Source organism: Pan troglodytes, chromosome 15 (genome assembly GCF_028858775.2).
Source record: "Pan troglodytes isolate AG18354 chromosome 15, NHGRI_mPanTro3-v2.0_pri, whole genome shotgun sequence".
Taxonomy (NCBI): domain Eukaryota; kingdom Metazoa; phylum Chordata; class Mammalia; order Primates; family Hominidae; genus Pan; species Pan troglodytes.
In genome coordinates, this window is record NC_072413.2 from 69270243 (window position 1) to 69294749 (window position 24507).

The 24507-nt window shown below is 42.0% G+C and overlaps 2 long non-coding RNA genes across 5 annotated transcripts in view; one reads left to right on the plus strand and one right to left on the minus strand.

Moving 5' to 3' along the window:
- Positions 1-8458, plus strand: LOC107968204 (uncharacterized). Its single transcript, XR_001709231.3, has 3 exons — positions 1-154; positions 7196-7324; positions 8374-8458. It is a non-coding gene; the product is annotated as an uncharacterized LOC107968204 (long non-coding RNA).
- The window catches only part of LOC107968203 (uncharacterized), a 27700-nt gene continuing 9026 nt past the window's right edge, over positions 5834-24507 (minus strand). Inside the window, exons 3-7 of one of the 4 annotated variants that reach the window (XR_008539033.2) lie at positions 24305-24469; positions 23651-23771; positions 8365-8558; positions 7152-7394; positions 5834-6012 (exon numbers count right to left, since the gene is read on the minus strand). This is a non-coding gene — a long non-coding RNA (uncharacterized LOC107968203). Of the gene's footprint in view, positions 6603-7151; positions 7395-8364; positions 8559-20266; positions 20461-23650; positions 23772-24304; positions 24470-24507 lie in introns of those variants that run through there. The other 3 variants (XR_008539032.2, XR_008539031.2, XR_008539030.2) reach the window with 3 other exon arrangements.

Here is a 24507-nt window from a genome sequence, read left to right on the forward strand (position 1 = left end):
ACAGGAAGACGAGGTCCTCAAATCCATGCTGAATCCTCCCAACATCATTGAGCTCTGCTGTGAACTGGCTGCTCTAGGCAGTGTCCTAGACTGATGGCTTCTAAGATACCTGCCACTGGAGTTTATGGTCCTGGCCATTCGTCTCTACATTCAGGTTTCTGCCTGTCCACCAACCCTATCAACATCCCTACATTCTCTGCCCCTAAACATGCAAGAGCTTCTGGGTCCTCTGAAGGCCACATACAAGCCATGGGGGGATGAGAAACACTATCTCAGGTTAAATTATCTACATATTAGTAGATAGTTCAGTTACCTGCAGATAGTTTGTTTAGTTATCTGTAGAGAGTTAATGCTGCTGCATTATTATCTTGTGCCACGTTAAAGGTGGGTGAGTGCAGGGCTATGCTAAAGACTGATACCTCCTTGCAGTGTTTTGGGGGAATCCCTGGAGTTCTGAGTTCCTGCACTTCCTTTAGCTATCTGGATGCTTTAAGACTCCCTTTCCTGGCTCACACCTGTAATCCCAGCACTTGGAGAGGCTGAGGCAAGTGAATCCCTTGAGCCCAGGAGTTCAAGACGAGCCTGGGCAACATGGCAAAAACCCATCTCTACAAAAAAATACAAAAATTAGCTGGGCATGGTGCTGTGCACTTAGTAGTCCCAGCTACTCAGGAGGCTGAGGCAGGAGGATCGTTTGAGCCCAGGAAGTTGAACGAGCTGTGATCACAGCACTGCATCCCAGCTGGGGAGATAGGACCCTGTGAAAGAAAAAGCAAGAAAGCAAGAAAGCAAGCAAGAAAGAGAGAAAGGAAGGAAGGAAGAAAGAAAGGAAAGAAAGAAAGAAAAGAAAGAAAGAAGGAAAGAAAGAAAGAGAGAAAGAAAGAAAGAAAAGAAAGAAAGAAGGAAGGAAGGAAGGAAGGGAAAGATAGAAAGAAAGGAAGGAAGGCTCTCTTTCCTAAAAAAGAAAGAAAGGAAGAGAAAGAAAGAAAGAGAGAAAGAAAGAAAGGCTCTCTTTCCTCCTTTCCTGCAACCAAGTTTGGTTCTAAGGGAGGTCAAAAACCAGAACCTTGTGTCTAAGCTCCTCAACCCATGTCTGATCCTTCCATTCCTGCAGCCAGAAGGGGCAGGTGTGGGGTTTCCATTTCATCTGTAGCACATCCTTCTTCTGACATGCTCTTCCTAGAGGAGCCAGCCTCGTGGCATGAGCCGTGCAGGAGGGAGGTCTACTCTATGCTAGAGAAGAAACTGGTCAGAGCCCTCCAGAGCTAGTCCTGATGATAAAGGGGAAGATAATATAGCTGAAGGATTATTTTCTGAATTAAGCATGTCTGTCTTTCATGAATATTTTCTTGTTTGAAATTAAGAGGTCAAGGAAGTTAGCTGTGATCAATGTTCCTGTTCCAAGTAGTACCTACCTATTCTTTACCAGAACAATAAGCCTCATGACTCAGTAAGTCAACCCTAAGGGTGGAAGGCAACTGAGGAACCAATTAAGACAGAAATTAGGATGGATCAGTTTAATACTTAAAAATATTATCTGTTAACTAATATATTAAAAGATATCTGAAATGATATTAACCAAATTTTCATCATGGTTACTTTTGGATTCAGGCAATTTTGGTGTATTACTTAATTCTTTGTACTTTTGGTTGCTGCTTGAATTTTTTTAAAAAAATAAGAACTAGGCTAGCAAAAATGTCCTTAACAATTTGGTTTGAATCTTTTTTCTATGCAACTCCTTCTCCCCCCACCCCTAAATCAACAACTAGAAGGCAGGTATGGGGGACTTGATCCTGTAGTCCCAGCCACTCAGGAGGCTGAGGCTGAAGGATCACTTGAGCCCAGGAATTCAAGACCAGCCAGAGCAACATAATGAGACCCCATCTCTAACTTTTTTTTTAAAAAAAGAAGAACTAGCATAATACAGACTCTCCATGATTCTACATTCACTCATTCATTAATTTATTGGGCAACTATCTACTGTGCTCCAGGTCATCTGTTAGGTATTCAGGATTCAGAAATAAATGAATGTCATATTTGCCTTTTAGGAAACCACAATTTAGCAGAGAATACTAAGCACACAACTCTAACACATTCTGGCAAGTATGATTTGTGAACCCCAAATATCTAAGACAGGTCTCAGTCAATTTAGGAAGTTTATTTTGCCAAAGTTAAGGAGGGTGCCCATGACATAGCCTCAGGAAGTCCTGACTACATGTGTCCAAGGTGGCGGGGGTACAGCTTGGTTTTCTGCATTTTAGGAAGACATGAGATCAATATATGTAAGATGCGCATCAGTTCCATCCAGAAAGGCGGGACAACTCCAAGCAGGGAGGGGGCTTCCAGGTCATAGGTAAGAGACGAACAGTTGCATTCTTTCAAGTTGCTGATTAGCCTTTCCAAGGGAGGCAACCAGATACGCATTTATCTCAGTGAGCAGAGGTGTGACTTTGAGTTCTCTCTGTCCTTTCTCTTCAAGGAAATTCCTTGTGAGAGAGGTATGTAGCTTTTAAAAAATCTTAGTAGCTATCTTTTTTAGGAATAGAATGGAGGGTAGGTTTGTCCTAAGCAGTTCCCAGCTTGACTTTTCCCTTTGGCTTAGTGATTTTGGGGTTCCAATATTTATTTTCCTTTCACAGATTACATGATTTTATGACTTTACCTGTCGTGAAGTATTGCCTCAATTTCACAACATACCTTTCTTAAGCATCCACATGTGAGCCAGGCCCTAGGCTAGGCCCTGCAGACAGAAACACACCAGGGCACTGGCAGGGCTCTCAAGCCAGCATGACAAACTTCCCCCAAAGACCGCAGGACAGAGTTTACGAGTTTCACCTTCCACCTCCACCCAGTTGGTCCACCTGCAGGAAGTGAAGCCGTTCTAAAAAGTCAGAAGTGACAGATTCTGTGTCATAGGACAAAGAAAATGCAGGTGACAGGATAGGCAGTTGCATAAAGCTTGGCTGGGTGTTACCAGAAAGGTGTCCCCATCCAGACCCCAAGAGAGGGTTCTTGGACCTCAGGCAAGAAAGAATTCAGGGAAAGTCCATAAAATGAAAGCAAGTTTACTAAGAAAGTAAAGAAATAGGCCAGGCGAGGTAGTTCACGCCTATAATCCCAGCACTTTGGGAGGCCAAGGCGGGTGGATCACCTGAGGTCAGGAGTTCCAGACCAGCCTGGCCAACATGGTGAAACCCCGTCTCTACTAAAAATACAACAATTAGCTGGGTGTGGTGGCATGTGCCTGTAATCCCAGCTACTCAAGAGGCTGAGGTAGGAGAATCGCTTGAACCCAGGAGGTGGAGGTTGCAGTGAGCCGAGATCGCACCACTGCACTCAGCCTGGAAGACAGAGTGAGACTCCATCTCAAAAAAAAAAAAAAAAAAGAAAGAAAAAGAAAAAGAAAAAGAAAAAAGAAAGAAAAAAAGTAAAGGAATAAAAGAATGGCTACTCCACAGGCAGAGCAGCAGCATGGGCTGTTCAACGGAGTATATTTAAAGTTATTTCTTGATTATATGCTAAACAAAGGATGGATTATTCTTGTGTTTTCTTGAAAAGAGGCAGAGATTTCCTGGAACTGAGGATCCCTCCCCTTTTTATATAGAGTAATTTTCAAATGTTGCCATGGCATTTGTAAACTGTCATGGTGCCAGTGGGAGCGTCTTTTAGCATGCTAATGCATTATAAATTAGCGTATAATGAGCAGTGAGGACGACCAGAGGTCACTTTCGTTACCATCTTAGTTTTGGTGGGTTTTGGCCGGCTTCTTTACCACAACGTGTTTTATCAGGAGGGTCTTTGTGACCTGTGTCTTTTTTTTTTTTCTTTTCTTTTTTTTGAGATGGAGTTTCACTCTGTTGCCCAGGCTGGAGAGCAATGGTGCAATCTCGGCTCACTGCAACCTCCACCTCCAGAGTTTAAGTGATTCTCCTGCCTCAGCCTCCCGAGTAGCTGGGATTACAGGTGTGTGCCACCACACCCGGCCAATTTTTGTATTTTTAGTAGAGACGGAGTTTCACCACGTTGGCCAGGCTGGTATCGAACTCCTGACCTCAAGTGATCTGCACCCCCCCTCAGCCTCCCAAAGTGCTGAGATTACAGGTGTGAGCCACAGCGTCCGGCCTGTGACTTGTATCTTGTGACCTCCTATCTCATCCTGTGACTAAGAATGCCTAACCTCCTGGGATTGCAGTCCAGCAGGTCTCAGCCTTATTTTACCCAGCCCCTATTCAAGATGGAGTCACTCTGGTTTAAATGCCTCTGACAATGGCTCTCCAGCCACAAAGGAGGAAGTGATTAAAGCATGGAGTCAGAGTTTTTCTGCACTGTTCCACACAGGAGGGCTCTCTTCAAACACAGTTTCCACGTTGAGCTGACTCACTGGCTTCCTCCTCCTACAGTGTCATAGTTACCTCTTTTCCAACTGCACTGCTGAGCAAGTGCAGAGATTGCTTGTTTCAAGGTAGATTGTTGAAAACTTCTTTCGTTTCTCATTTCTATTTCTAGGCATGTCACTGACTTGCTGAGTCATATTTGGCAAGCTCAGGATCTCTTTTTTCCTTGTTTTTCCATCTGGATAATATGATTTATAAAAAGCTCTAAGGCATTTTATTTGGAAAAAGGCATAAACATATAAAAATAATAGTGTTGTTTACTAAAAGACTTTTATCCATACATAGTTCAATTAAAACATCTGGCCAGGGATGGTGGCTCACGCCTGTAATCCCAACACTGTGGGAGGCCAGGGCAGGAAGATTGCTTGAATCTAGGAGTTTGAGACCAGCCTGGGCAAAATGGCAAACCCCTGTCTCCACAAAAAAATTACAAAATTAGCTGGGCATGGTGGTGCACAGCTATACTCTCAGCTACTCAGGAGGCTGAGGTGGGAGGCTCACCTGAGCTGGGGAGGTCAAGGCTGCAGTGAGTGTGATTGCACCACTGCACTCCAGCCTGGGCTACAGAACAAGACCTTGTCTGGAAAAAAAAAATGATCTCATCATAATAAAATATTTTTGTCTAATTTGTTCTTTACTGAGTGTGAAAGCTCCTGGAAAACAGGTAAAACTTGTTTCTCTATTTCTATTCCCAACACTCCGCATGGTATGATATAACGAAACTAGATATTCTCTAACTGGTCCTTGAGCCCAAGGGGAAATGCATGCGTGCTGGCAAACAGCTTAGAAATGTCATGAAGTTTTGTGGGTGCATTGGGGCATCTTTTGAGTTTCAAGTCTATATCTCTCCTCTGATTTCCCAAAGGTGTGATCCAAAAAAATTGTTAAAAACCATAAAAGAGGTCCTTAGTATATAAATTGTCAATTCCTGGTCATTCCTCGGAGGTACTGGCATTCTGGAGGCATCTACACAATTTCACAACAATTGTATTGTCCATGTAATACCAACTTCAAAGAGAAGAAATACAAAGAAAATGAAAAGCTGAACACTGTGATCATCTTGCTGACATTGAAGTAGGAGAGAGGCAAGAGATAAGAAAATTATCACTTAATATTAACATTATGCCCCTTAGCCAAATGGCAATATGGCTAGGTTATTTATTTTAATTTAATAACAATCAAGCTATTGTAAAACCCTCAATACAGTATCTTGCAAAGAGAAGATACTGAATAAATATTTGATGGTAATACAAAGGAAGCAAGATGAAATAAAAATAAGACACTGTAAAGATGTTATCATAAAGACTTCACCAGAACTTTTTTCATAAATATTTTAAGAATATTTTTGGACTTAGGTTATAAATATGACTTCCAAATTGATAATCTTATAAATTTTTAAAATAAAATATATGGAACAGAGCAACAGAAAGTATATCAACTTTGCTACTTTTATGTAACTTTATTTGTAGCTTTTAAAATAATCCACTTCTTCCCATTAAACCAAAAGTGCCTTGAGATTGGATCCAAGTTTTGTTTTTTTCTTCTAACTTCCAACATTTCATATTGAGCACAGGACTTCAGGACTTCATTTTCATTGGTGCTTCAGAAACATCACTTACTGGTAAAGATAAATGAGAAGTATTCAGTTATGAATAAGTTGTCAGAGATGTCTCTCATGTGTGAGACGGTTCCATTTCCCAAGGATTTCTCTCATTTCTGTAGTAGCGTGTATGACAGCCCATATGGAGTCTACAACTAGAATCCAGACTGTGTATGCAATACGGAGATAGATGTCCCACACCTACTTCCTGGTTTTGGAACATGAGGAAGTCACTCAATTGGACTGTAAAAATTTAAATCTGTATTTGTTTAATCATGCAGAATATTTATTTTTAATCTTATTATTTAAAAAATAAAACAGATACAAAAGGCCAGGCACGGTGGCTCACGCCTGTAATCCCAGCACTTTGGGAGGCCGAGGTGGGTGGATCACCTGAGGTCAGGAGTTCAAGACCAGCCTGGGCAACATGGTGAAACCCCGTCTCTACTAAAAATACAAAAATTAGCTGGGCGTGGTGGCGCGTGCCTGTAATCCCAGCTATTCAGGAGGCTGAGGCAGGAGAATTGCTTGAGCTCGGGAGGCGGAGGTTGCAGTGAGCTGAGATTGTACCATTGCACTTCAGGCTGGGTGACAGAGTGAGACTCCGTCTAAAACAAACAAACAGAAAAAACAGATACAAAAGACACATGAAACAAATGTATAGCCTAATGAATTATTATATGTCCAACTTTCTTATAACCAACACCAAAGTCAAGAAATAGAACTAGGACAGCTATCCCGGAAGCCCCTCCACATACCCTGTCTCAATTATAGTCCCTTCCCTCCATCCTTACCCTCCCATCCCAAGAAATCACTGTCCCGACTTTTATAGCAGTGGTTCTCAAAGTGTCTAGAATCTTGATAGAAAAGCAAATTATTGGGCCCCATCACAGACCTAAGAAATACAAAACTCTTGGAGTGGAGCCCAGCAATCCATGTTTTAAATTTTTTTCCAGGTGATTCTCATGAAAACTTAAAGCTTGAGAACCACTGTTTTAGAGGAATCACTTCCTTCTGTTTCTTTGTCATTTTATTACTAAAGTATGCACTCTTAAACACTGTAGTTTATTCCTGCCCATTTAAAAAATTTCATTTCTTTTAAGTCTCTTTCAATATAAAGTTTTCCCCTTCAGCCCCTTCTTTTCCTTACAATTTACCTGTTAAAGAATCCAGGCTGTTTGACCTGTATCATTTTCCACAGTTTGGCCTTTGCTGAGTGTATACTCATGGTGCAGTTCAACAGATGCTTCTCTCCTCTATTTCCTGCAAATTGGCAGCTGGATCCAGAGGTTAATTGGACTTCAGTTTGATCTCACTGGCAAGACTACAGGTGATGTTCGTTTTTTCAATCAGGAGGCACATGTTTGTCTGTCTGTGATGTTACAAACTGTTGATAATGCCTAAATCCATTAATTTATTGGGGGTTACAAAGTGGTGATGTTCTAATTCTATCATTTCTTTTTCATTTTTCATTTATTAGCTAAAATCGTTTTTTGTCGGGTTTTTTTTTTTTTTTTTGAGACAGAGTCTTGCTCTGTTGCCCAGGCTGGAGTGCAGCAGTGGCACAATCTTGGCTCACTGCAACCTTTGCCTCCTGGGTTCAAGCAATTTTCCTGCCTCAGCCTCCAGTAGCTGGGATTATAGGCACCTGCCACCATGCCCAGCTAATTTTTGTATTTTTAGCAGAGATGGGGTTTTACCATGTTGGCCAGGCTAGTCTTGAACTCCTGAGCTCAAGCGATCCACACGGCCTTGGCCTCCCAAAGTGCTGGCACTACAGGCATGAGCCACAGCGCCTGGCCTAAAATACTTTTATAAAGAGATGTTTCCCTCATCTACTAATCCAGTGGTACAATTTATATAGAAAATGCCAGTAAATGCTTGATTCCTATTTTTTTAACCAGTTTTCAAGGTAATCAATTAGTTCCCCATCAACCTCCAAAGGTGACCAATTATTTTTAAATAGCATTTTGGACTCATGGATTTAAACATATTTGACAGGATTTCAATCCACTGCAGTTATTGTCATTATTGAAGTTCAAATCCTGCCATCTTGGACTAATAGATGCCACTTCAAGTTGGTTCCTGGGTCCTTTTGAGAGAACTATTTGGAATAATAATACACTCCAGGTTCATTTGGTACATTTCCTACCCTAAGTTACTTCTTTAAGAAGGCCTGGCTTCTTTCAGAGTGAATAGATATTTCAAGACCATTATCTAAACTCTAATGGAGCCCATTTTGACTGGGTAGGACATTGTTTTTAGGCCTTTTCAATTAACAAAGTTATAAGTGTGTGTGTTAGTTATTTAGTGCTGTGTAACAAATTACCTCAAAACATAGCTTCTTAAAACAACAATAAAATTTATTACCTCCAACAGTTTCTGTGGGTCAGGAATCCAAGAGTGGCTTACATGGACGGTTCTGAAGTCATCTGAAGGCTTGACTGGACTGGAAGATTCACTTCCAAGGTGGTACACTCCAAACCTGGACCGTTGGTGCTGGCTCTTGGCAAGGCCCTCAGTGGCTCACCATGTGGACCTCTCCTCAGGGCTCCTTGAATGCCCTAATGTCCCCAGAAGCAAGTGATCAAAAAGAACAACGCAGAAGCCACAATATTTTTTACGATCTAGCACTGGAAGTCACACCCTGTCAATCCCATGATGTCCTATTGCTTACACAGGTTGGGGGATGGGGAGGAAACTACATAAGGACATGAATGTGAAAAGGAGAGAAACATTAGGGACCATCCTGGAGGCTGGTTGATACTTAAAGATAAAATACCAGCAGAGTGTCGTGGCTCACGCCTGTAATCCCAACACTTCGGGAGGCCAAGGCAGGAAGGTCACTTGAGGCCAAGAGTTTGAGAACAGCCTGGGCAACATATCATATTACAAAAAATAAAAAATAAAAATAGCTGGGTGTGGTGGTACATGTGTAGTCCTAGCTACTTGGGAGGCTGAAGGCAGGAGGATCACTTGAGCCCAGGAGGTCGAGGCTGCAGTGAGCCATGACCGTGCCACTACACTCCAGCCTGGGCAACAGAGTAAGACCCTATCTCAAAAAACAAACAAACAACCTCATAAATTCATGCTGCTCCTTCCAAGTCACATTCAGGACTTACTTAACTTATTCCACATTATGTGTTTAACTCTTTTCATACTGAGAATCCTAGCAATTAGAACATCTCATAATTGCCCATCTATTTTTATGTTGCTTTGGGCATTTGAAGAGGCAAACACCAAGATGGGATTAACCATGCAAGAGCTTTTGGTAGGGATATGTCTGGGAAGGGCAAAGGGAAGGAAACAAGAAGAGCAGAGATGCAATGCAAGTCTAACACTGAGAAAGGGACCAAAGAAGGGAAATAGATGGATAGGAAGAGCCCTAGACTGCAGCTCAGTTCTAAGAAACCTTTGGCCAGGCAGAGGGGAACTCCTGCAGCCACAGTCACCTGCTGCAGAAGTCCTGCCTCTGGTAGGAGCAGATCTGCACTAATGTACTGCTCTGCTCATTCAATGGCTGGGAGCAGCCCTGGGGGCATGGCCCTAGTGCCAACTAGGTAGGTGGAGGGGGTGGTTCCAGAGCATGGAAGCTGGGGCTATCACTCAACTATGCTCCCAAAGGCAGCATATCTGAGCTGTGCATTTCCCAGGGTGCTACTGCCTCATCCCACCTTATACACAACAGACTCAGTTTAACAATACCAATCCCACTGCCACCAAGATGATCCCTGAAAAGAGTTAAAATGCTCTTGTACATGCTCTCTCCATACCCCACTCCCCTGCCTTGTAAAAATATTTCCACATATTTAAGGTTGCAGAATATGGCCATCAGATACATATTATTTTCCCTTTAACCCTCATTTTATGATGTCTGAATTTTTTTATTATTATTTATTATTATTATTTTTTAAGACGGAGTCTTGCTTTGTTGCCCAGGTTTGAGTGCAGTGGTGCGATCTTGGCTCACTGCAACCTCCGCCTCCCAGGTTCAAGCGATTCTCCTGCCTCAGCCTTCTGAGTAGCTGGGACTACAGGCGCCCGTCACCAGGCCCGACTAATTTTTGTATTTTTAGTAGAGGCGGGGTTTCACCATGTTGGCCAGGCTGGTCTCGAACTCCTGACCTCAAAGGACCCACACACCTCGGCCTCCCAAAGTGCTGGGATTACAGGCGCGAGCCACCACACCAGGCCTGACATCTGAATTTTTACAAATCCTTCTGTCAGGCTAAAGTTATATACATGCTCTCCCTCTACCCTTACCATAATCAGTAGAACTTACACTGATTTCAGTGTATCTGTTCATATTTGAGAAAGGATCTGTAGTTCATAATTCTGATGGTAACAGTCCGGTTACTTTTACTGCTGTAAGTAAATGTAATAGACCTATGACCCTGAGACATTTGGCCTCACATGTGACCTCAAAGCTAGGGTTAGATGATCCAGAGTTAATCTGACAGCTCAGATGGTGGAAGCTCAAGCTCTGACCATCTTCCTGTGCTAGGGTAACTCACCCTCCAAGGCCCAAAGCAGGGGTACAATATCTATGCGAATTTTTAAGCTAAAATAGAAGACTTGGAGGAGGATATGTCGCGGATTTCCTTCCATGACCCACAGACATCAGGAGAGTGGGGGGGCCAGGGGCAGAGTGTGGTTCAACCCTTCTGCTGCATTAGAGGCACCTCAATGGAAAAGTTTGAGAAGCATTGATCTATATATGGCTCAGGTATTAGACAGAGCTTTTCAGGTTTTTAAACATAATTTAAACAACAATAAGTGAAGATTCATAAAGAAGCCAATGCCACAGAGCAATTATTCCAGGACCCCAGGCTTTAGTCTGGGATTGTCTTACCGCCCCTTCCCTATTCATGACCCCAGAGTTTTCACAACACAAAATGGCTCTGTGAATCAGTTAAGTACACAGAGACAAATCCAGGCAAACTCAAATGCGTGAGAAGAATCCCATTAAGATTCCCAAGATGAGAACCCTCTGTAAGAAAGTGTCATTGAAGTTTTTGATAATTCCCCCTCAGATGAATACATGGAAAAATTACAAAGAATTTCTTTGGCTTCTGGTATGAGAATTTCTGATTACCCTTTTCCTCTCATTTCCTTGATCTTTACCAAAACATGAATGATGCTGGCCTTGCAGATGCTGTTGATTTGGTTCAGTGTGCCAAGCAGGCTGCGGTGGAAACCACTGTGGGGAGTCTTGGTGGGCAAGGTAACGCTCTTTTGGCATAGGAGTGACAACTACCCAGACAGAGAAATCCTCGGTCAGTGCAATCATGTCCACTCCTGGTCTAAGTCCCATCTTGCTCCTTAGATCGAAGAACAAGAAGGATAAGGATAAAATAGCAAATGGGCTTCTAGCTTTGGCTCTTAGTCTCTCCTCTGGGCAATACTCTTCCCACTCAAACCAGACACCTTCCACCTGCCAAGAAAAATCTGGTGCTAAAATATAATCAGACTTGTAAAAAACAGAACATGGGGTGATTATTTTAATTACAAAATCTTTCATTTTCCAAGAAGAACATTTGCCAGTAGATTCCTTTAAATGACCAAGTCCCTTGGCATATTTAAAAGGAGATATGAGGCCAGGTGCGGTGGCTAATGCCTGTAATCCCAGCACTTTGGGAGGCCGAGGTGGGTGGATCACCTGAGGTCAGGAGTTTGAGACCAGCCTGGCCAACATGGTGAAACCCCGTCTCTACTAAAAATACAAAAATTAGCCGGGCATGGTGGCAGGTGTCTGTAATCCCAGCTACTCGGGCGGCTGAGGCAGAAGAATCGCTTGAACCTGTGAGGCGGAGGTTGCAGTGAGCTGAGATCGTGCCATTGCACTCCAGCCTGGGTGACAAGAGCGAGACTTCGTCTCAAAAAAAAAAACAATAATAATAAAAGGAGATATGACTGACAATGCATGACATGTGTGGAGCTTTTTTGGAAGCAGATCCCATACAGGTCATTGGGGTGGCCTTGCCATGTAAGGACAACCCTGTTTCACCATGTTGGCCAGGCTGGTCTTGAACCCTAGGTGAACCAAGGTGGTATTAAAATAGCATTTCTAGAATCAAAGTGGAGAGAAATCATCTTTGAACATCCAATGTCTGATTCAAGTGTTATGAAAACAAGGCTCTGCTCTTTAACCAATGCTTGTTTAATTCAACGTGGCCTGCAGTTACAATCTTGTGCAGGGCCTAGGAGTTTAAGCCCTGGAGGTGGACTGCCTGGATTTAAGTCTCATTTATGCCAGTTACAAGTTCTATGACCTTGAGGAAGTTATGTAACCTTTTTGAGCCTCTGTTTTCTTATCTGGAGAATGAATTGATATGAACATTAAATGTGGTGATATAGTAAATGTGATAACATATGTAAAACTCCATCTGCTTGTCATGCACTAAGTTATTAACTATGTTAACACCTGTTAGATGAGCAGGATGCCATCCCAAAGGCCCAGCAAATAGGAGGACAGACGTCCTCTTGTATACTGATTACAGGATCCATGCACCAGGGGAGGGCTTGCAATGCAGCTTTTCTTGTTATCTAATTGGCACTGAGAGTGCTATTCTATATTAGTTAGACTAAACTCCAAATTGATGTTTTTAGCTAACATCTCCTTAAACTTCAAATGATCAATATCGAACAACTCATCTAGAACATCAATTTCTATAGGGCACTAACACTTCCAAGTGACTCCGTGGAGATGTTTGTTAATTAAAATCAGAAAATCCTCATGCGATATATCAAGGCTTTTCTATGACTAGAGCAATTGGAAACAATTGTTAAAAATTGTTTTTAAAATGTCCTGGTTAAAATGATTTCTGCTGTAACCTATAGCAGTGGTTCTCAAAATGCGGTTCCTAGAGCAGACTCACCTGGGAACCGGTTAGAAATGCAAATTCTTAGGTCCCACCCCAGACTTATTAAAATATGGCAATCTGTGGTTTCATAAGCTCTCAGAGGTGACACTGATCCATAGCACTGATGGCATATGGATCCATGCTTCCCACTGCACACCCTCGCTCCATTCCCGAGAGATCCCATTCATGAAGCAGAGCATCTTTCCCATTGAGTCTGGATGAAATCTCAGAACCCTTTTCAACACAGTGCCAAAAGTTCCTACAAATCAATCAAAGTTTGCATGTCTGGTCAGGCTGTGGTGCTCTGAGATCTCAATGAAGCATTCATTCAACTACTTGACTTTCTCCTAGAGAAAAATTATGGCCCTACCAAAATAGGTTAGGAGACCCCCTCAAGACAACAAGAAAGCAAGTGGGATTTCTGAACTTTTATAACCAAATAACACCCCTAACATATGCACACCCAGTCACTACAGCATATGAAAATTTCCTCAACTAGCAACATAGGCACAATGTCTATAGTGCAGGCTCTTTCCAGACAGCTCAATCTCGATGTAATTGCCGTCGTCAAACCTTGTTAAACATCCAATTGTGGAGTGTGAAAGACACATGCTATCTACCTATTTATCTGCTTCTAGTTATTCGAATATGCTACCTTTTATAAAAAACTAGATCACAAAAAATTGAACTTCGTCCCCCTTGGGCTGTTCCTCTCACCAAATAAAACTATCTTTTGAAAAAAAGACTTTGAGATGGCTTTCAGTAGTACATATATGCAATAAGCCAATTAAAGAAAAAAACAGAAAATCAAAAGTTGGCAGAATTACAGAGATACACGTATACCAGGACTCTCGGGGAATGTGGTTATTGTGGTTAAACATTCTTCTTAGTTCTAAGCTATAGAGATATATGATGGGTTAAATAAAACTATCAGGGTTATGAAATGTATTTACACTCCTCTGATGAGACTTTTTTTCTGAATATAGATACCAAGAGTCATACATGCTGTTGCCATATTTACTTTCCTGTTATTCTATAAGCCTTATGAATTTCCCCTTCTACTTACTTTATCTGAAACCTCAGTCATCAATATTCAGTGTAAATGGGCCATAGAGCACGAGATCAACCCATATTTAGACTTGTCCTATTTTATCACTGTCTGTTTGTTGCGGTGGTTCATTATTTGATGTATGGAACTTTCAAAAGTTTCTTTTTAAAAAATGAAACTTCATTTATCTTTGACCATATTGCCTAATACATTGGAATTAGCTTGCTACAAATCTTCATTGAATGAGGTTACTTCCTTAATAGCATTTCTGACAGATGGCCATTGCTGTTAGTAACAGCAGTTGACATCCTGGGAATTTAAATATTCAAACCAATTCAATAAGAATTTATTTAGTAATCTATTATGTGTCATAAATGGTGTGGCTTGAGCTTCAAGGCATGCTGAGAGGTCTCAGTTGCAAAAATAACTTAAAAGAAAGCCAGCCAGGACCACAATCCCATCCAGGCCAAAGTCCAAAACCAAGAAGTCTGATCTGGTAGAATGGGACACGATGCAGGGCTTCTGAGCAACAAACAGCACTCGTTCTTAGGGGTCAAGTCTGAGTCCAAGAACAGAGATAACTATTCCAATTGCTGGAAATTATGATTGAGAAACAGACTGGCAGAAACTAGGTGAATTCATGGCTTCTATTCATGGCTGGACTTCAGTTCTACTGGGAATCTGGAATGGATACCAGCTGGTTGAGGCTACGGAGGAAGGCTTTAATGGGATGTATATGTTGCTGCCCAAAGACTAATTTCCTCCTCAAGCAAATTAGACATTGAGTATAATGGCTACAGATTACTTCCATGATCCACTGTGGCATACACCATTATCTACCCTCCAGCATCCAGGACTTCTTTACTTTTCCTTGCTCTGGGCAGCAGTGTGTCCTACCCCAGGCAATGGGTTATGAAAGGACTAAACTATACTGATGGCAGTCCTGTTCCCTGACTTCTTAGCCTCCCTTGCAGCAGGCGGTGCCACATGACCCAGCTGTAACCAGGGAGACAGAGGGGAACTTGGCTGGAGATGCTTTGGGGAAAGCTTTTGTTTTTCTGTTAAAAGAAACAGGACTGGCACAGCCCTTCATCCTTTCTTTATGACTTTCCTACAAACTTGTAACCAGCAAGAAAAGGCCAAGTAAATCACAGAGATGCCTGCTCTACCATCAGTGAACCACTAAACTAATGTCAGCAGCCACGTATGTCCTGACTGCTGCTACATAAAAATTGTAAGCCCATTTGTTTAAGCCATCAATAGATAAACTGTTATTCACAATGGAAAGCATTCCTAATACCTCCACTTCCTATGAAGATGGAAATCCTGACCTCCATCACCTTCAGAGACCATGTGGCAGAAGATGGGAATGGACATGACACTCTGTGCTAGGGGCTGAAGGCATGGAAATGTGGGTGGCAGAGATCCTGGCCTAAGGACCTTGTAATTTCATTTGAGAGAGCAAACTTAGGGTAGGGTCTCATCACACCCCACACGAGTTGTTTGCTCTAGCTCAGAAGACCATATTTTAAGATAAATCTTATTTGAGATAAGCCTAGGACAGTTAAGATACTGGAAAACTGTTATGGAAGAAATGGTTGAAGTAAGAGAATTCTAGCAATGAGAATGTGGTATAGAGAAGGCATTCCTACATTAGGAATGCCTTCATTACATACTTTACCCTCACTATACTAAGTGGCAGTTCAGTGGGACAGAGTCGTAGCTGGTCCCAATCTGTGTTCTAGGTGTTCTAGCCCCTGTTAGCTATCTGATCTTGACAAACCCATTAAACCTCACTACCTCTCAATTTCTTCATTATCTTTTTTTTTTTTTTTTTTTTTTTTTTTCAGATGGAGTTTCACTCTGTTACCCAGGCTCGAGGGCAGTGGTGCGATCTCGACTCACTGCAACCTTTGCTTCCCAGGTTCAAGCGATTCTCCCACCTTAGCCTCCCAAGAAGCTGGGACTACAGGCGTGTGCCACCACATCAAATGAATTTTTGTATTTTTAGTAGAGATGGGTTTTCACCATGTTGGCCAGGCTGGTCTCAAACTCCTGACCTCAAGTGATCCTCCCACCTCAGCTTCCCAAAGTGGGATTACAGGAGTAAGCCACCATACCTGGCCAGTTTCTTTATTCTTAAAATGGGGACAATAATAGTATTTACCATATATATACATAAAATAAATGAAATAATCCATGTAATGCATTTAACTCAATGCCTGGAACACACTAAATAATCAATAAATAATAATCAATAAATGCTATTTATATTATTTTGAGAAGTAGCTAAGTACATGGACTCTGGGGTCTGAATACCTGGGTTTAAATCTTGCATTCACTACTTACTGCCTATATAATCTTGATTAAGTCTCAGTTTTCTCATCTGTAAAGTGGGAGTAATGATAGCACTGACAGGATAGTTGTGAGAATTAATTCAAATAGTGCATGTAAAGCACTTGGCATGGTTTAATACCCAGTAAATGTTGGCTATTATTAGCTATACTGTGAGTAATATAAAAGATGTATAGGACCTACTTCTTGTTTGCAAAATGCTTATTATGTTAGTTTCTAAGAAGTAATGAGAGGCAGGTTTCAGTGGCTCACACCTGTAATTCCAACACTTTGGGAGGCTGAGATGGGAGGATTGCTTGAGCCCAGGAGTTTGAGACCAGCCTGGACAACACTGTGAGATCCCATATCTAAAAAGAAAAAAATCATGGTGGCACATGCCTATAGTCCCAGCTACTCAGGAGGTTGAGGTGGGAGGGTCACTTGAGCCCAGGAGGTAAAGGTTGCAGTGAGCTGTGATTGTGCCACTGCACTCCAGCCTGAGCAACAAAGCAAGACCCTGTCTCAAAAAGAGTAATGATAATTAAATAATGATGTATAAGCATGAGGAAATCAGGGAGGGGAATAATCACTGAGGATGGAAAGGCTAGGAATAATACCATGGAGGAAGCTGGATTTAAGGTGGGCCTTATGTGATAGGTAGAGTGGAGATACTTGAAGAAATGGAGACAGGATATGGGATTATTATATTTCTCTTCAATTTTTAGGAGACTGCTTTACACATGTCATTTATTCTTCCTTCAAGCCTCATCTTCCTGGAGTAAAGTGAATATTTTAATAATGTGATTTAGGAAAACACAACATGTGAAATAGGGTAGCCCTAATTTCATAATTGCTCATCCAAACAAATCTAATGATATTTTAAAGATCATTTGTACAATGTGCAGTTGAGACCATGTCTATAGCAAAAAATAAAATAAAATAAAATAAAAATGAAAAGTAAAAGAGTACAGGGACTGGTATCAAGAACTACTAGGCATATGATCCTATATATAAATTATGTTTAGCAATGATGACAACAGAGACATATGTAGCATACAGGTACTGGGTTTTTTCTGTGAAATATGGATTCTGCTTTTGGAAGGAAATCTATCAAGAGTTCTCTGAAACAAGCTGGGTACAGTGGCTCATGCCTATAATCCCAGCACTTTGGGAGGCTGATGCAGGTGGATCACCTGAGGTCAGGAGTTCGAGAACAGCTTGGCCAACATGGTGAAACCCTGTCTCTACCAAAAATACAAAAATTAGCCAGGTTTGATGGTGTGTGCCTGTACTCCCAGCTACTTGGGAGGCTGAAGTAGGAGAATTGCTTGAACCCAGGAAGCGGAGGTTGCAGTGAGCTGAGATCACGCCATTGCACTCCAGCCTACACAACAGAATGAGACTCCATCTTAAAAAAAACAAAACAAAAACAAAAACAAAACAAAAAAAGGGAGTTCTCTGAAATAAACAGACATTTCTATTTCTAGAATGAGGAATACTGGCTTCAAAGACTTCGGTAGAGGACTCAAGACTTTTCCTAACTTACCCATCCCAATGTTGCTAACCGTATCTCCTAACATTCTTCAAACACCCACGGACTGTGGCACTAGGCCAGTCTCCTTGAGACTGCATCCCGCTCTCTTACCGGGCTTGTTACCAGCCAGTGCCTGCCATAGAGTAGGTGCTCCAGAACCACTGGCCAGAACCACATCCATTTCTTACATGTGCTGTTTTGCCAGCCTGGAATCCTCTTCTTTGACATCTCTGTTTAGCTAAAGCTTGTGCGTGCTACATGAGGCCTTTTCCTGCCACGTGAGTCCTCACTTATCTTTCCCTTCTCTAAACCACAGCAGTTGTCATTTGCATCACTGATGGGAAAAACTATGTGGCTTCCAACTACTGGGCTCCTGCAGCCATTTCTCTAGCCCCAACCATCTCTCAAGTTTTCCTTTCCCTTTTCCAGTATGATCTAGGTTTTCCAGGCAGAGAGAGCAACATGAGCAAAGCCCAGAGACCCAAGAGAACATGAAATTCAGGGAACAGTTTGTAGGTCCGTGATCTTGATGGCCATGCCCCTAAGAAAACATGCCTAAAAAGAACCGAAACCAGTTTCTCCATAGCCAAAATCTCTTTATGATATTTTTGCTTCAAGAACACAGTAGTCTATTACAGTATGACCATATTCTCTGGAACACTTGCTGAAAATCTGAAACCTTAAACAATTGTGACGTATCAGTCTATTAAGCTAAGTGGCTTTCTACCTAACACCTCTGCTTCAGGGCTAAGCAACATCCCAGCTAGAAGCCTGCTGAACTAGAAATATTAATTTTCCTTTTCTCCCAAGAAGATGATACGTGAATGCTGTGCTCTTCCTTCATGATCCTAACATTCTGCTACAAGGGTGAGCTTTCTCTGATTTGTGATTGACAAGTTTGCCAGGGGTGATAACTGGCCTAATCACTTGCCTTATAGATGAGAACTGAAGCCATTTGGAATTTATCCCTCTATCACTAAGCTCTGACTATAGTTTCTTCTTCGCATGCACAAGAGCTATTGCTCAAAGACGTTATCTTTGCCATTTATTTTGCCCTCTAACACTTCAAGCTTCAATGCGACGTCACAATTTATTTGCATGCCAGGTGTTGTTTAGATAAACAGACATTTGAATTACGAGCAACTGGAGACTATTAGACAGTGAATTTTCTTTTTCATTTAAATTCTCTCTTTCTAAAATTTATTCTAGGTTTTGCTGACATGCTGTGTTGGAGAACTACTGAAAGGTTGTGAATAGGAACTACACAACATACTGGCTTTGCCTCTACACTATAGGAGTGTGTTAACTTTCCTCTGTATTCCCAGAGTCTTACACTGAGCCTGGTCCTTACTACATCTTCTATTAAATGTTTAGTGAATGAACTCTGTGATGGATTAAAGATGGCTACATATTCTTTACTACATAAGCAGGTGATGTAATTGGATAAACAGAATATGGCAGAAGAGATGTTGTGGCAATTTCTGGGCACTGGAAGCTTCTACTTTCTGTCCTTCAGAACACTTTCTCTGGAAGCCCTTCCACTTCTCTGGAAGTCTGAATACCCTGAGACTGTTTTGCTGGAGAAGTCAGTTAACAGTCCCAAGTCCCAGAAGAGTTCAGCCTTCCATACATCTGTCAAGGTGCAGAGGGGTGAGTGGAGCCTGCAGACTCTTAGCAGAATACCACTTGGAACAGAACAATCACCTGGCTGGGCCCTGCCAGAATTCCCTGACCCATAAAATCTGTGATATAATAAAATTATTGTTTTTTTTTAGCCACTTAAGTTTTAGATTACTTCGTTATATAACCATAAATAATCAAAACAAAATCCTGAGGGGGGCTCTATGTATACTATTCAGCACCCCAGAGATCAACTCGTGTATTCATAGCTACTGTTCACCTGACTAGAGCAGGATGGTACACACGTGAGGACAGTTGGGCTGATTCACCACAACTAGTGGCGGCCAGTAAGTGCTGTTTCTCATTTTGTGAGTTCTTGGGCAGCATAGACCAGGGAACCTGACCAACCTCAGGACACAGATTTCAAATAGGATTCTATCTAGCACTTTAGACCCAGGAGGACTGAACCCTCATAATTCTTTCTGCTGATTATTGGAAGAGTTAATCACTCGATAGAACTAACATTTCTAATAGAATGAGATTAGATGGAAATTAGATACAAGACCAAAAGACTCTTCATGGTGATGAAGGAGTGAGAACCACTAGATTAAATGAACATAAAGACAGAGGACAGATACATTTCCTTTCTCACCCAAATGGTAGGTCCTGAGAAATACTGTTGCAAAAAAACCCAGAAATACAGATGGGATGAAGAATAAGAGAAATCTGAGCACACAGGGGAGGAGGGTCAGTGAAAATTCATTCTGCGTGTACTTGAAATTTCTGATTCAAGGGACCAGAACACATGTTATTAGCATTTTCAATTTTTCTGAAAATTGAAGAGAACAAAAACTGAAGAGAATAACTCAGAAATAAAATGATGACAAGATAATTGTTTAATATGAAAATCCTTGGGTGGAGTACTAAGAGACTTCCATTTCAGTCTCAACACCTAGCAATTGATTGGACTTATTCTTAACTCAGTTTTCTTGTTGTAAAATGACACCACTCCGCCTTCTTCATGGAAATTATGTGGGTTGGATTGCAGGAGAGAAGATAAAAAGTGGCTTAGAAGGAAAAAGAAAGAATATGCAATTAGTAAATAGTACCAGTTCTTGAGAAGTTTGGAATAGAAACATTTTCCTCTTCAAACACATAACCTCTTTTTTTAGATTAAAGTAAACAAATCACTCTTTTACTATTACACAAATGCTGATTATTAAGTTTATATAAAAATTAACTATAATTAGATATGAAAGACAAGTAAATGAATCAGCAAGACATGAACAGCAACACTGAGAAGAATTCACCATCTAGACTGATTCTGTTGCATCTTGGGCTGGGTGTAATCCTGTAAAAACACACAGATGTGAGATGAAGGCCAAATCAGCTGATAATCAAGTGGCACCTCTGGGGGCTGAGAGTACAAAGGAGTCCCTGGAAGAGGCACTGGCAAATTGGTGGCCTTGGTGGCAATGGCTGATGGCAGCTCTCTTGGGCCATCAGGGGGGACTTCATAGTCTGGTAGTTAGTTGTTTTACCCAGCAAACACATACCCCAAAAGAGAAGCCATTTCTTTTGTCTAATTAACAGGTAGTGCCAATGGAGATACCAGTGTTTCTCAAGCTGTCCTCTGCAGAGCCCCTGCCCCTAGAGGGCTTATTAAGGTTCAATCCTTGGACCCACCCCAGATCAACGAAATCAGAACCTCTGCACCAGGGGTGAGGAATCTATATTTTAATAGGTACCCCGGGTGCTTTCATTGAAAATCTCATAGTTTAAGGACTGCTGCACTCTCTTGCACAATGTGACTGTCCACAAATACGCCATGTTCACCCCATTTTCAGTTCCTTTGCTTTTTCTCCCTCCAGGAACACTCCTCCCTTCTCTACTTTCTTCACCCCATGGGCTAAGATCCACTGGCTTCCTGGGGCTGTCCCCAACTTCTTGATCTCTTTCTCATGGACAGTAATTATGCTCCTTAATCCTGTCTTATCCTACTTTGTAACCTCTTTCAGGGGTATAGTAAATCCCCCTTCATTCCATTAATTTCATTAATTCCTGCCCAGGGCAGAAAGATCCTGCTTTAAATGATTTCCTTCTCTGACAAGACCTGTCTTCTAGCCACTTTTTTATTTTTAAATAAATGCTTTTGCTTCCTGTATTTCAATACAATAGAAGGAGTGGGTCTTAGAGCTCCATAAGAGCAGAAAGTCCTGAGGAGCAGATGTCTTCCAGAGAAAATGGGAAAAGTTCTCACTCCACCCCCACCACTGCACTGTTGAGCTTCACTGATTGGATCTCAAGAGATACAAGATTTTTTTCTATCACTATTGATTGTTTTGGTTTTTCCCTACATTAACCCCCTCAGCATCAAAATAAATTTAAACTGAAGACAATGTTTGTGCCTTTTCCCCAACTATATTATAATCTTAAGGGCTGAAACCTAGTCTTAATGCTTCTTATATAATTCCTCCACCCTAGACATTTATTATTGTCTGCCCGCCCTCTTCCCTGGGAACTGCCACCCCCTCAGTCTTGTCATGATTCCTCCATGACATTTTATGCAATGTGCCTCCAGGCTCCTGGTCACAGCTGATTGGTCTAGAGGTGGGCACCTGATTTAAAGCTGTGTCAGTCAGTTCCTTTTCTCCCCAGGTATTTTGAAAACTGGGGAGATGTTTGAATTCAGATTGAGCCCAGGAGATATTTTCCCTATGTGGACCAGAAAAATGGAGGAAACTATTCTTTAGAAAGAGAGAAGAATGCTGTACGTAGAGGCAGATGCAGAGAGAGGAGCACATGAGTGATGGAGGGGGTTTAGATGGGACGTATTTCTACCACTGGGTATCTTTCGGAACTCACAGTTTTCAGAATAAAGCCCCCATTTTATGTTAAGCTAGTTCTGGAGACTTCAGGGAAGACTCAAAGGGCAAGGGAAAAGGGAGTTGTGGATAGCCTCTAGATAGCCAGTCCACAGGATCTAAGGAAACACGTATGATCTCACGTAATCCTCAAAATAATCACGTGTTTTTACGAAACAATCATTATTATTCCCACTTGAAAAATAAGAAATGAAGGCTTAGAGGAGTTAAGTAACTTTTCCTAAAACCACTCTGTTACTAAGCTGGAGGTGGGCGTGGGACTTGAGGCCAGCTCCATCTGACTGCACCATGCTGAACTGTCCTCAAGTGAAGGCCAATGGGTGTGATGCTGAGGGCTCTATTCATTCTTATTTTATATATATTTTGAGACAGAATCTCACTCTGTCACCCAGGCTGGAGTGCAGTGGAACAATCTTGGTCATTGCAACCTCCAACCCCTGTGTTCAAGCAATTCTCTTGTCTCAGTGTCCCGAGTTGCTGGGATTACAGGTGTGTGCCACCACCCTTGGCTAATTTTTGTATTTTTAGTGGAGACGGGGTTTCACCATGTTACCTAGGCTGGTCTCGAACTCCTGGCCTCAAGATACCCACCTGCCTCAGCCTCCCGAAGTGCTGGGATTACAGGTGTGAGCCACCGTGCCTAGCCTATTCATTCTTGCTCCTATACTCTCATGCCAAGCTAGGGTAATTTGAAAAAATTCTACAAGCCAATCCTGAGTCCTGGTATTGATCCCAACTCCATATGCTTGGCAGAGACTGTGATTTGTGCTGCCCTCTATAGGAAGTATGGAATGAGTAAAAGAACTGCCCAGAAGCTCAGAGACCTAGAAGCTGGCTGTTCTAAGAGGTTCTAAGAGGAAGCAGCTAGGAGCAGCAGTCCTGAAAATTCCACTGCCAACAAGAACAGCAGGTATGGGCTGGCCATGCCAGAAGCAATGATCAAGATCCACTCTAGCAGCGCCAGTCACAGCCAGTACCAGATAACAGGAGGTGTCTGTGAAAATTGCTCAGAAGTCTTTATCCCTCTCCATCCTACCAGTGAGTTATGGTCACCCTTGATATTTCAGATGGGGTTGTAGAACGGGGTGTGTTAGGGACAGAAGAGGGGAGAAGAAGGTAGAGATCATCCTAAGAAGAGTAAAACAAACGGGAAGGGAGAGAGGTTCAGCAACTCTGAGCAAAAGTCTAGACCTCAGATTCTTGACCAAGAGCAAACAGACCCCTCAAAGATTCCTGACCAGAAGCAAAATGACTCTTGAAAGAGGATAACACATCAACACACAAACTTTTAGTCTGGAGGGATGGCCTCTTAGCCTTCTCCTTTTGTATTTAAAGAAAGAGAAGTCCAATTAGCCAGGTGGGTGGTGCGCACCTGTAATCCCAGCTACTTGTGAAGTTGAGGCTGGAGAATCACTTGAAACCGGGAGGCGGAGGCTGAAGTAAGCTGAGATCGCGCCACTGCACTCCAGCCTGGGCAACAGAGTGAGACTAGTCTAAAAAAAAAAAGAAAGAAAGAGAAGTGAGAAGTCTAGAAAATTAAATAATTTATCTGACTCAGCTAAGTAAAGATAGAGTCTGAATTAGAGCACAGAATTGAATTCAAGCCGGGCTTGAAGTCTAGTAGATTTTCCTCTACAACACTTGGTGCTATTTTCTTTGTGTAGCTATAGGATAAGTAAAAAATTACATGGAGTGGCCTTGGCCATTTCTCATACTTGCATAGATATACTCATCACTTTTCCCCACGTGAAAAGAACAAATAAAATTCCTTTAAAAGGCTTTTAAAAACTTCATCTCTGAAAAGCTATTTGTATAAATCTAGGATGAGTGCTGAGCTGCTGAAGGTCCTAAATATCTCTGAACTATCAGCATATTCATTCTTGTCCTCTTTTCCCTTAAATAAAGGCTGTGATGACTTTAATATTCCAGTCGTTCTCCTTGGCATGCCCGCAAACAAAAACCCTCATTACACATGTTTCTTGTACTCAAGAACATGCAAAGCGTGATTTCTCCTGCGGAATCTCACTGCGCACTCCTTGGATGCCACAAGGCAGCTGTAGCTCACGCGCCCCTGCAGCTCCTGGGTTCGTGTGAATGTCGCCTCCACTCTGGCTGGCAATGGAACAAGCCAGATGGTCTTGGGAGGCCTCAGCCCACCACTTCCAAGTCATGAGCAAGCCTCTTTTCATTTCTAGGGATTTTAAAAAGACAAGAGAGTAGAGAGAGGAC